The sequence below is a fragment of the Arachis ipaensis genome, chromosome B02, assembly GCF_000816755.2.
Source record: "Arachis ipaensis cultivar K30076 chromosome B02, Araip1.1, whole genome shotgun sequence".
Taxonomy (NCBI): domain Eukaryota; kingdom Viridiplantae; phylum Streptophyta; class Magnoliopsida; order Fabales; family Fabaceae; genus Arachis; species Arachis ipaensis.
In genome coordinates this window covers 22,666,743-22,680,923 of record NC_029786.2, presented here as the reverse complement: position 1 = coordinate 22,680,923, position 14,181 = coordinate 22,666,743, and positions in this window count along the sequence as shown.

The following is a 14,181-nucleotide window of genomic DNA, read 5'->3' as shown; positions in this document are numbered from 1 at the left end:
TGAAGACATCAAAATTCAAATTGGATGCTTTTTCAGGAACATACTCGTTTGAAATAGATGGCCGCATAGTAATCTTCAATCTGAATGGAGTCATAAACAACCCTCCAGAAGATCATTCTATCTTCCAGTGTGATGTCATAGATGAAACTGTAGCTGCAGTTCACAAGGAAGAATTAGAAGAGAGGCACAATGGACAAGGTCCAAGTGTGGAGACCCTCTTAACTGACAATGAGGGCATTTCGCCATTTTCACAAGCTCCAGATAATCCAGAGCCTGCCCATGATCAGAAGTTAGAGTTGAAACCCCTTCCTCCACATCTCAAATATGCTTATCTTGAAGATGAGCAGAAGTTTCCGGTTATCATTGCAAGGGAACTTACTTCTTAACAAGAAGAGCAGTTACTTGATGTACTGAGGAGGCACAAGAAGGCAATTGGGTGGAGTTTGGCAGACATAGTAGGCATTAACCCTCAAGTATGTGAGCATAGAATATTTTTAGAAGAGGGAGCAAGACCGGTCCGTCAACCCCAAAGAAGATTGAATCACACTATCTTGGAAGTTGTCAAAAAGGAAGTGACTAGACTATTGGAAGCAGGTATCATCTATCCCATTTCAGACAGTGAATGGGTTAGCCCAGTACAAGTGGTACCCAAGAAGTCTGGAGTCACTACAATGAAGAATGAGCATGGAGAGCTCATAGCAACTAGAGTTCAGAATGCTTGGAGAGTCTGCATTGATTACAGGCGTCTCAACCAAGCCACCCGTAAGGATCACTACCCACTTCCATTCATTGATCAAATGCTGGATCGCCTGTCAGGTAAATCACATTATTGCTTTTTAGATGATTACACAGGTTATTTTCAGATTCATATAGCTCCTGAAGATCAGGAAAAGACCACTTTTACATGTCCTTTTGGGACTTATGCTTACAGGAGAATGCCCTTTGGCTTGTGCAATGCACCAGCTACTTTTCAAAGGTGTATGTTGAGTCTTTTCTCTGATCTTATTAAGGATTGTATGGAAGTTTTTATGGATGATTTTAGCGTTTATGGTGATTCTTTTAGCCTTTGCTTAGATGGATTATCTAGAGTATTGGATAGATGTGTCAGTACAAACCTTGTATTAAATTTTGAAAAATGTCACTTTATGGTAAAACAAGGGATTGTACTAGGACATGTGGTATCTAATACCGGCATTTCTGTAGACCCAGCAAAGGTGAATATTATTTCTAGTTTACCTTACCCCTCTTCTGTGAGGGAAGTCCGTTCGTTCCTTAGCCATGCAGGTTTTTACAGGAATAGGAGTGGTAACCAGAATTTAGTGGCAGACCATTTGAGTCGCCTTGAGCACATTAAGGATGATTCTACTCCTATAGATGATCATTTTCCTTTTGATAACCTGCAAGCAATATCTGAAGTATCCCCTTGGTATGCACGTGTAGCTAATTATCTCGTTAGCCGCACATTTCCTCCAAACTTTTCTAAGCATCAAAGAGACAAGCTGAAAAGCGAGTCTAAATATTATATATGGGATGACCCATATTTATGGAGATGTGGCGCTGATCAGGTAATTAGACGTTGTGTGTCTCAATCAGAATTCCAGTCTATTTTAGAGACCTATCACTCATCTGAGAGTGGAGGACATTTTGGCCCTCAAAGAACAGCTAGAAAGGTCTTAGACTGTGGATTCTGGTGGCTTACTCTTTTCAGAGACGCTGCTGAATTTTATAAATCTTGCCCCCAATGCCAAAAATTTGGTAATATATCCAAGAGAGATGAGATGCCTCAACAATATATGCTTTTCTGTGAAATCTTTGATGTTTGGGGCATTGACTTCATGGGTCCATTTCCAAATTCTAATGGTTATTTTTATATATTGTTAGTTGTGGATTACGTTTCCAAATGGGTGGAAGCAATTCTTACCCTCACTGATGATGCTAACACTGTTGTTTCCTTTGTGAGAAACCATATTATCTGTCGCTTTGGATCCCCACGAGCAATCGTGAGCGATCAAGGCACCCATTTTTCTAACAGGAGACTAACAGGACTAATGAAGAAGCATGGGATAATTCATAAGGTTGTAACAGCGTACCATCCTCAGACCAATGGGCAAGCCGAGGTGTCAAATAAAGAGATAAAGCGTATCTTGCAGAAGATAGTAAAGCCTCATAGAAGAGACTGGAGCACCAGGCTACAAGATGCACTCTGGGCATACAGAATAGCATACAAAACACCCATTGGGATGAGTCCTTTTCGCTTAGTTTATGGAAAAGCTTGTCATCTCCCGATAGAAATAGAGCACAAAGCCTTTTGGGCAGTCAAGGAGTGCAATATGGGAATTGAGAAAGTCGGAGCTGAAAGAAAGTTGCAACTGCAAGAAGTGGAGAGCCTTTGCCTAGAAGCTTATGAGAACTCAAGACTACACATGGAGAAGATGAAGGCTGTACATGACCAGAACATCAAGAGGAAAGAGTTCTAACCTGAGGACTCAGTCCTCCTTTACAAATCTCGACTGAGGCTCATGCCAGGCAAGTTGAGATCAAGATGGGAAGGTCCATACAAAGTAGAGAAGGCCGAACCGTACGGAGTTTATCACCTTATCCATCCTTCGAGCTCGGAGCTTATCAAAGTTAATGGACATCGTTTAAAGCTGTACCATGGCAAAAAGCAGAAGAAAGACAAGGAACTCGAGATCTTCCTCTTGGAAGATCCCTACATAGCCACAGACTGAGCTAGTGGAGCATCCAACTTACAGACGTTAAAGCAAAGTGCTAGGTGGGAGACAACCCACCATGGTATGATCGTTCTTTTCTTTATTTTTAATTTTTCTTATTCAATAACTCTTATCTTTATTAGTATTTTCGTGCATCTGCATTTACATATTTAAAAAAAAAGCTACGCGACGCGACCGCATCAGCGATGCGTCCGCGTGACAAGGAGAGGAGAGAAAAATAAAAACGAACAGAGAGTCATGCTGGAGCGTGGCTGGAGGAGTGCCAGTGGCACAAATCAGCCCACGCGACCGCGTCGTATGGGCATAATGGCCTCCCATGCGACCGTGTGCCCCACGCGGCCGCGTGCCCTGATTTTCGACGTAAAACGGGTGCACAGCTGAAAGTTGTGCTAGAGAGGTGCTGGACTGGCGCTAGACGCGCAATCCCCCTCACGCGACCGCGTGCCCCACGCGGCCGCGTCGTACCCCATAAACTGCCCACTCACGCGATCGCATGCCCCACGCGATCGCGTCACCCCAATTTTGGCAAATACATCAATTTGAACAGAGAGTTGTGCAGGTGCGAGGATGCACTCGCGCCAGAAGCCTAACATGGGTCACGCGACCGCGTGACCGACGCAATCGCGTCACCTTACTTGAAGCAAAATCACGCGAACGCGTGCCCCACGCGGCCGCATCGCTTGCGCCGCACAGCTTAACCTGAATTGCCAAAATATCTTATCTTTTTCCTCTCTAATCCTAATTTTTCTTTTCCCTCCTTAGTTCTTCCTCCTCTCTTCTTCCTTCTATCTCACCTTTCACTCTTTCTCCCTCACCTCCATTAACAAGGTTTTATTTTCTTCTTCCCCCTTTTCTTTTCTTTCATTCTTCTTATTTTATATGTTATTTTCTTTAAAGGGTTGCTTGCATGTTCACTTTAATACTTTCTATACCTTCTTCACCATGCATGCTATGTGTTTGTGAAAAAGTCCATATGGCATTATGCACTTCTCTATGTTATTCTACTATTCAATGCTTACTTTTCACAAATTCCCTTTACTATTATATTAATTGAATTTAATTGTCAATACAAACGTGATGGTTTGTTACAAAGTAATGCTTGGTCTATGCTACTCGTGTCCTTTTCCGGCATGCCAATAAACACCTTGCATTCACTTGTCATCATATGCACTAACTATTTTCCATTAATGATCATTCACATGTACTCTTGAGCGTGTGTTAATATCATTTACCTTTTAATGTGCATTTATAACCATCCTTTTTCGTTCTCTTCATTGCTATCTATCTCTTTGAATTTAATTTACTTTCTCTTCTCCTTTTCAGGATGGCCACCAAGAAAGGAAAAGAGAAAGCTACCCCCCAACAACCAGCAAGAAGAGGAACAAAAAGAGCATTAGTGGCAGAGCCTTCTTCAACTGCAGTCAAGCCCTCAACAAAACGAGTTAAGAGGATTATCAAGGTTGATGAAAAGGAGAAAGCCTTTCCAGCGAAAGACACTGCGCGATTTCCCAATCGCTACTGTGAGCAGATGTTCCCCATCCTGGCAGAAAGGAGCTATAACAACGAATACCTTCTTATCCTCCCGCCCAATATTGCTACTTTTGCTGAGCCGCAAATTGAACAAAGACAATGGGGTTTCCTACAGAGACAACAGAAGCAGGTCAATCTTTCTTGGGTAGTCGAGTTCTACTCTAACTTCTACCTGCCCACCCTGCAGTCTGTCTTTGTCCGTCAAAAGCAAGTCCCCATTACAGAAGAGGCTATTCAACAAGCTTTGAGTCTTCCCCCTATTCCAGAAGAAATGGATGCCTTTCAAGAAGCCGCACTCAAGCGCCAGATGTACCAATTTGACTGGGAAGGTGTTCTCAGAGTTTTTATCTCACTACCTGGTAGCCGTTGGATCTATGGATACCATCGTACCCGCCCTAAGGGTATATTGGCTTCAGCACTTACCATGGAGGCTCGCGTATGGGCACATATCATGTCCCATTACGTCTTTCTGAGCACTCACAAGTCCTCCTTCACTGCAGACATGGCCGTTCTACTATGTTGCATCCTTACAGACCAGCCTCTGAATCTACCAAGACATATTCGGAATGCCATGGGACACGTACAAATCGCGGGCAACTTACCTTTTCCCGCCTTGGTCTCAGATCTTATCTCAGCAGCCGGAGTTTCCTACAGAGTTGGAAACACCAAAGCCATGCTTCCACGGGATGATCAGTATGTCCCTAATGGGAAATACCTCAGACTTTCAGCAGCCACTACAAGCCTTCCCACTGCTCCGGTTGAAGACATCCCTTCTTCAACACCACAAGCACCTACAACAGATGAACTGCTCCAGCAGATAATCAAAAGGTTGGATTGGCAAGAACAGAAAGCGAAGTTAAGAGAGCACCGTAACGAGCGCCGATTCAAACACCTCAAGGAGCTACTCAAGGGAAAATTCAAGGACTCAGACACCCCAGACTCCACTTTCTTTACCAGCACAGAGAGCCATGATGGTCCCAACTGTGGAGATACTGCTACCAGCCCACCCCTGTTCCTGACAGATGGCATCGAGGACGGTGCAAAGCCTTAAGTGTGGGGAGGTCGGTCAGTACCTGACTTCCGGAGGTAATTTCTCTTCCCTAGCACCAATAAATTAGGATATTTAGTTAGATTTTCTTTCTTTTATAGAATAGGATAAATTGCATAGTAATAGGTTAGTTGCATGCATGCTCTACTTGATTGAAAAGACAATAAGTTTCTTCTAAGACTCTATCTTTGGAACAAATTTCACTAATTTTTAAAAATTTTATGATAAATTTGCTTGAAGTTGTATTTGGAACATGATGTTTGAGCTAAAGAACACACAACCTGTGAAGATTTGAGCCTTTATGCATGGTTACACTATTTAACCATAATTAATTTATTCTTGTGTGTTCACTTTTCTATGATTGTAATCTGTATTTTGTTTCATCCTATATGTCCAATATTTATTATATTTATATGCTTGCATATGATTGAGGCCATCTTTTTGTTTAAACTCACTTATCCAAATTAAGCCTACCCTTTTCAATTACCTTTGTTAACCACTTTAAGTCTTTAAATCCCATTTGTTCTATATTTCACCACATTACTAGCCTTAAGCAGAAAAACAATTGTATATCCCAAATTGAATCTTTGGTTAGCTTAAGATAGAATTGTGTGTGCTAGTTAAGTATGGGAAATTGTGGGAACAAAAGTTATTAAGGGAATGTGTCATGATAATACAATGGGAATTTGGATACCTACTCATGTGAAACTATAAGAATTAAAAATATATGTGCATTGATAAGCTATGTTTATTTTTATGTTAAAAAAAACCAATAAATAAATAAGGGGACAAAATTACCCTAATGCTAAATTAAGAATTCAAGGATCAATGCACATATGATAAAAATTAAAATAAAAAAAGTTGATACATGAGTATGGAATGTAAAAGGGGAATTCTGGGTAGCTAGGCATGAATTCTAAAGTTATGTGAAATATATAAGTTGGGTTGAAGCTTGGGTTAATTAAAGATTCAATCTATGAGCTCACTTGACCATATATGTATCCCTACCTTTACCTTAGCCCCATTACAACCTTGAAAAGACCTCATGATGTTTGCATTGGTATGTTAACTGTTGTTGATTGATTAGGAGAAAAACAAAAGTTAGAGAGCATGATTAGAGAAGGATAGAGTGATTACCCTATACACTAGAGAGACTAGAGTGTACATACACCATCAGAAAGGGTTCCATGCTTGAATTTCTATGTTCCCTGCTTTCATGAGCTATCCTCTTGCATTTTTATCTGCTCTTACTTTATAAGAATTAAATTAGTGGAATTCGAATTATAATTGTTTTGAAGAACTTATTTACTTTTGATCAAGTGGACAAGAATCATATAGTTGCATTCATATATATATATAGGATTGCATTGCATTGCATGAGTTTCTGCATGTTCATACTTATTTACTTCATCTCCTTCAATTAAGCATGAGGACATGCTAATGTTTAAGTGTGGGGAGGTTGATAAACCACTATTTTATGGTTTATATTGTGTTTAATTGTATGGTTTTATCATAATCCTGACCCACTTATTCATTAATATAGCATGCATTTATATTTCCTTCCTAAAATTATTACATGAGTGAAAACTGCTTCCTAGAGACTTTTAATTATACATTTTACTTCTCCTTTATTCCATTTGATGTCGTGATCTGTATGTTAAGCGTTTCAGGCTTTATAGGGCAAGAATGAGCTGGAGATTGGAAAGGAAGCTAGCAAAAATGGAAGGAACACAAGAAATTGAGGAGATGACCAGCGAGAAGCGACGCGGCCGCATGGACGACGCGACCGCGCGGAGAAGATCAAATTGCAGTGACGCGGCCGCATGGATGACGCGACCACGCGAAATGGAAAAGCACGAGTGACGCGGAGGCGTGGACGACGCGTCCGCGTGGCAAAGCAGAAACGCGAATGACGCGTCTGCATGAGCGACGCGATCGCGTGACGTGCGCGATCTGCATAATTTACAGATTCGCTGGGGGCAATTTTGGGCCCTATTTTGACCCAGTTTTTGGCCCGGAACAGCAGACTAGAGCCAGAGAACAAGCAGAAACCAAAGACAACATTCATTCTACACAGTTTTTAGTTTTTATTGAGAAGAGTTATTACCTCATCAAGACTTCGTCATTCTAGTTCGTTTTCTTTACTTGGCTTACTCTTCCATGTTCCTTGCTTTGTTTAATTTTACCATTGGAATATTTTTAGGATTATTTAATACAAGGATCACTTTTATTTTTAATTGATTATTTTTAATTTTTATTTACAATGCCTTTCTTTAATTCCTTTTCATATGCTATGAATTTTACCTTTACAATGAGTGAGTAGTTCCCTAACTTAATGGGGAGTTGATTGAAAGGAACCCTTGAGTTGGAAGGTTCAAGAGAAAGGTTGTAATTGGGTTATTGTTGGATTGCTCTCTAATTCCTGACACCAATCCTCCCCAGAGTGGATTGGGACTTGTGAATAGAACAGCACTCCAACTTGTTTTATCTCCCCTTACTTAGTAAAGGATAACTAAATGAAATAACTCTCAATTGTCAACTAATCTTAAGAATGTTCCATCAAGAATAAGGCTTCCATGTAATCAACTCCCAGTCAAGGCTTTTATTTACATTATTCAATTTCATCAATTTAATTTTCTGTTTACTCAACTCAACCCTTTTCAAAAACATCTTATTAATAAAATAGCACCCTTTCCTGCAACTCGTTGGGAGACGACCTGGGATTCATACTCCCAGTATTTTAAATTTCAATTTTCTGTAACACCTTTCTAAATTGAGCGGTGGATTTCTGGCGAGTTAAGAACTATACTTGCAACGCATATATTCTAATAATTTTTAATTCACCAATTTCTGCCCGCATCATGGGTCAATTTGGGATTTAGGGTTTATGGGTTCAGCGTTCACTGTTTAGGGGTTCAGTGTGTTTCAAATTTTCGATTCGCCCAGTGTATTAATTTTAGTTCACCGCTTGCATGGTTGAGGGTTTAGGGTTCAGGATATAAGGGTTCAGGGTTTAGGGGTCTAGGGCTCAGGGTTCAGGGTTCTAAGGGTTTAGGGTTTAAGGTTTAGCATTTAGGGTTCAGAGTTCAGTGTTCAGGGTTCAAGTTCAGAGTTCAGGGATTGGGTTCTGTTCATACCCTAGGTCGAACTGTCCGATCCGGGATGTTTAGCAACAAAGCGACCGACCTCTTCAGGTCAGACCATCCGACCTCTTCTCAAAGAGCTCGCCAAATTGCTAGGAAAGCCCAATAAAGGGCCCAGATAGAGGAACACAACCCAAATCAAAAGGCAGCCCAAGCCTATAGAGATAAGGGCGGTTCCCTTGAAGATAAGATGACCTCGCTCAAAGATAAGATAAGATAAAGATAAGTAACTTATCTTATCTCAAAAGGTCACTCCTCACCATTATAAATACACTGGAGCACCCAGGTATAACTCATACTCTGATTCTACTAAAAAACCTGCTTAATACCCCTGCTAACTTAAGCATCGGAGTCCCTTGCAGGTACCACCACCCTCCGGTGACAAAGGATCAGCAGCGCAGCCAGTCCAACAAGTCGGACAAGACCGCTCCGGCCGCCACCCACCAGCCGGACACGTCATCTCTGACCAGTATAGAAGATCTCGTCCGAGATCGACCTACAGTTTCAGGTAACCCTCGGAACATTGGTGCCGTTGCCGGGGAACCTGGAAGTCATCCCATAACCATGGCGGACGACCATGACAACGACCACGATTCAGATCTAGAAGATAGAACGCCGCACAAGAACGCGGACGCTACACCAAAAGACACTCCTCAACCTAACAAAAACAATGATTCACTAACTGTGAGAGCCGTGGAGGCACTTCAAGTCGCTTAAAGCAACTCGAAAAAGAGGTGGAACATCAACAAGAAGCTGAGAGAGACCTACGAAGGGAAGTTAGGCGACGCCGCGAGTTAGAGGACAAGCTCCTAAAACTCGAAGCAGATCTTAAGACCAAGACTACTCGATCAGGTCACAAAGATGACTCCCGTAAAGACCAAGATCCATTCACCAAAGAGATCATGAGGGCCAAAATTGCAAAAGACTTCAAACTTCCCGACATGACTTTGTATGATGGCACTGCAGATCCCGGCCATCATCTCAGTAATTTCAGAAGTAGAATGTACCTCACTGACACCTCAGATGCAGTTCGCTGCAAAGCCTTCCCGACTACTTTAACAAAAACAACAATTAGATAGTTTGACAATCTACCTCCTAGGTCCATCTCAAGCTTTGATAACTTAGCCAAGTAGTTTCTGGTCAGATTCTCCATCCAAAAAGATAAGGCTAAGCACGCCCCAAGTTTATTAGGAATCAAGCAAGGAGATCGGGAAAGTCTCCGCAGCTACATGGAAAGATTCAACAAAGCATGTCTGGACATACAAAGCCTACCAACAGAGGCCGCCATTATGGGCCTCGTCAATGGCTTGCTGATGAGCGGATAATTTATACGCTTTTTGGCATTGTTTTTAGTATGTTTTTAGTAGAATATGGTTACTTTTAGGGATGTTTTCATTAGTTTTTATGTTAAATTCATATTTCTGGACTTTACTATGAGTTTGTGTGTTTTTCTGTGATTTCAGGTATTTTCTGGCTGATTACTTGGACGACCCAGTGCACTTGCTGGTTAGTTGTATCGAAGTTGTGAATGAAAAACGATTTATTAAAACGTGCGTACAGAGTTTCTGGCGCCGTTGCCTGAGATCACAATTTCGTGCACCAAGTTTTTGGCGCCGTTGCCGGGGATTGTTCGAGTTTGAACAACTGACGGTTCATCTTGTTGCTCAGATTAGGTAATTTTCTTTTTGTTTTCTTTTCAAAAATTTTTTCAAAAATCTTTCAAAAATTTCTCCTTTGTTTTCGAAAAAATTTTAAAATAAAAATGTTTTCAAAAAAATATTTTTCTGCAGAATTTTTAAGAATGAATTCTAGTGTTTCATGAAGCATGTTGAAGCCTGGCTGGCTGTAAAGCCATGTCTAATTCTTTTGGGTAGGGCATGTCAGGCGTGTCATGTCTGATTTACATACTAAAGCTTGGCTGGCTATTAAGCCATGCCTGACCCTTTGATTGGAGCTTTAGACTAAAGAGCATAAGATTCTTGGAATTCATATTAAAAATTTTGGAATATTTATTTTTCTTTTTCAAAATGATTTTCAAAAAAAGTTAAAAGAAAATACAAAAAAATCATAAAATCATAAAAATAAAAAAAATTTATTTCATGTTTCTTGTTTGAGTCTTGAGTCAAGTTGAAAGTTTGGTGTCAATTGCATATTCATCTTGCATTTTTCGAAAAATTCATGCATTCATAGTGTTCTTCATGATCTTCAAGTTGTTCTTGGTAAGTCTTCTTGTTTGATCTTGATATTTTAGTGTTTTGTGTTATATGATGTTTTTCATATGCATTCTTGAAATCTTAGTGTCTAAGCATTAAAGATTTCTAAGTTTGGTGTCTTGCATGTTTTCTTTGCATTAAAAATTTTCAAAAATATGTTCTTGATGTTCATCTTGATCTTCAAAGTGTTCTTGGTGTTCATCTTAACATTCATAGCATTCTTGCATGCATTCATTGTTTTGATCTAAAATTTCCATGCATTGAGCATTTTTAGTGTTTTTTATCTCTCATCATTAAAAATTCAAAAATCAAAAAAATATCTTTCCCTTTTTCTCTCTCAAAATTTCGAAAATTAGATTTGACTTTTTCAAAAATTTTTAAAATCTAGTTGTTTTTATGAGTCAAATCAAATTTTCAATTTAAAAATCTTATCTTTTTCAAAATCTTTTTCAAAAATCAAATCTTTTTCAAAACTAATTTCAATCATATCTTTTCAAAAATATCTTTCTATCTTATCTTTTTCAAAATCTTTTTCAAAAATCAAATCTTTTTCAAAACTAATTTCAATCATATCTTTTCAAAAATATCTTTCTATCTTATCTTTTTCAAAATCTTTTTCAAAAATCAAATCTTTTTCAAAACTAATTTCAATCATATCTTTTCAAAAATATCTTTCTATCTTATCTTTTTCAAAATCATATCTTTTTCAAAAATTTGATTTTAAAATATCCTTTCTAACTTCTTATCTTCTTATCTTTTCAAAATTGATTTTCAAAATTTTTTTCTAACTAACTAACTTTTTGTTTGTTTCTTATCTTTTTCAAAACCACCTAACTACCTCTCTCTCTCTAATTTTCGAAAATATCTTCCCTCTTTTTCAAAATTTCTTTTTAATTAACTAATTATTTTAACTTCTGATTTTAAAATTTCAAAAAATTACTAACCTTTTTCAAAAACTATTTTCGAAAACCACTAACTCTTTTTCAAAAATTATTTTTGAAAATTCACTTCCCCCTCTCATCTTCTTCTATTTGTTTATTTATTTACTAACATCTCTTCCTCACTCACCAAAAATCCGAACCCCCTCTCTCTCTCTGAGTTCAGATTTCTTTCTTCTTTTCTTCTACTCACACAGGGACCTCTATACTGTGGTAAAAAGGACCCCTATTATTATTATTTTTCTGTCCTTTTTTTCATATGAGCAGGAGCAAAGACAAGAACATTCTTGTTGAAGCAGATCCAGAACCTGAAAGGACTCTGAAGAGAAAACTAAGAGAAGCAAAAATACAACAATCCAGAGATAACCTTACAGAAATTTTCGAACAAGAAGAGGAGATGGCAGCCGAAAATAATAATAATGCAAGGAGGATGCTTGGTGACTTTACTGCACCTAATTCCAATTTACATGGAAGAAGCATCTCCATTCCTGCCATTGGAGCAAACAATAACAAAATACCTATAATTTAGCAAACTTAGTCTCTGATCTATCTAAGGCCACTGTAAGTTTCATGAATGAAACAAGGTCCTCCATTAGAAATTTGGAGGCACAAGTAGGCCAGCTGAGTAAAAGTATCACTGAAATCCCTCCTAGTACTCTCCCAAGCAATACAGAAGAAAATCCAAAAGGAGAGTGCAAGGCCATTGAATTAATTACCATGGCCGAACCTGTAAGGGAAGGAGAGGACGTGAATCCCAAGGAGGAAGACCTCCTGGGACGTCCAGTGATCAATAAGGAGTTTCCCTCTGAGGAACCAAAGGAATCTGAGACTCATCTAGAGACCATAGAGATTCCATTGAACCTCCTTATGCCATTCATGAGCTCTGATGAGTATTCCTCTTCTGAAGAAAATAAGGATGTTACTAAAGAGCAAGCTGCCAAGTTTCTTGGTGCAATCATGAAGCTGAATGCCAAATTATTTGGTGTTGAGACTTGGGAAGATGAACCTCCCTTGTTCACCAATGAACTAAGTGATCTGGATCAACTGACATTGCCTCAGAAGAAACAGGATCCTGGAAAGTTCGTAATACCTTGTACCATAGGCAACATGATCTTTGAAAAGGCTCTGTGTGACCTTGGTTCAGGGATAAACCTCATGCCCCTCTCTGTAATAGAGAAATTGGGAATCTTTGGGGTACAAGTTGCTAAAATCTCATTAGAGATGGCAGACAACTCAAGAAAATAGGCTTATGGACAAGTAGAGGATGTGTTAGTAAAGGTTGAAGGCCTTTACATCCCTGCTGATTTTATAGTCTTGGATATTGGGAAGCATGAGGATGAATTCATCATCCTTGGAAGACCCTTCCTAGCCACAGCAAGAGCTGTGATTGATGTTGACAGAGGTGAATTAGTCCTTCAATTGAATGATGACTCCCTTGTGTTTAAAACTCAAGGACATCCTTCTGTAAACATGGAGAGGAAGCATAAAAAGCTTCTTTCAAAACAGAGTCAACCAGAGCCCCCACAGTCAAACTCTAAGTTTGGTGTTGGGAGGCCACAACCAAACTCTAAGTTTGGTGTTGAACTCCCATATCCAAACTCTAAGTTTGGTGTTGGGAAGTCTCAACAATGCTCTGAACATCTGTGAGGCTCCATGAGAGCCCACTGTCAAGCTATTGACATTAAAGAAGCGCTTGTTGGGAGGCAACCCAATGTTTATCTAATTTTATTTTTCTTGTTCTTTCATGTTTTATTAGGTTCATGATCATGTGGAGTCACAAAATAAATATAAAAATTGAAAACGGAATCAAAAACAGCGGAAGAAAAATCACACCCTGGAGGAGGATCTCACTGGCATTTAAACGCCAGTAAGAAGCATCTGGCTGGCGTTCAACGCCAGAACAGAGCATGGTTCTGGTGCTGAACGCCCAAAATGGGCAGCATCTGGGTGTTTGAACGCCAGAATTGCACCCTGGAGAAGAGCTGGCGCTGAACGCCCAGAACAAGCATGGTTCTGGCGTTTAACGCCAGAAATGGGCAACAAATGGGCGTTCAACAGCCAGAACAAGCACCAATCTGGCGCTGAACGCCCAGAGTTGTGTGCAAGGTTGTAAATCCTTGAACACCTCAGGATCTGTGGACCCCACAGGATCCCTACCTACCTCCACTCACTTCTTCTCACTCCTCTTTCACACAATCCCATAAACACTCTTCCCCAAAATTCTTCACCAATCACCTCAATCTCTCTTCCTTATCATCACATCACCACTCACATCCATCCACTCTTCCCCATAAACCTACCTCATAAACACCCTACCTTTAAAATTCAAAATCAATTTCCCACTCAAACCCACCCTATATGGCCGAAACTTACCCCCCTCCCTTCCTTATAAAAAGCCCTCCATTCTTCTTCATTTTCACACAACACAACCCTCTCTTCTCTTCTTGGCCGAAACACATCTCTCTCCCTTTCCTCTATTTCTTCATCTTCTTCATCTCTTCTTTCTTCTCTTGCTCGAGGGCGAGCAATATTCTAAGTTTGGTGTGGTAAAAGCATAAGCTTTTTTGTTTTTCCATT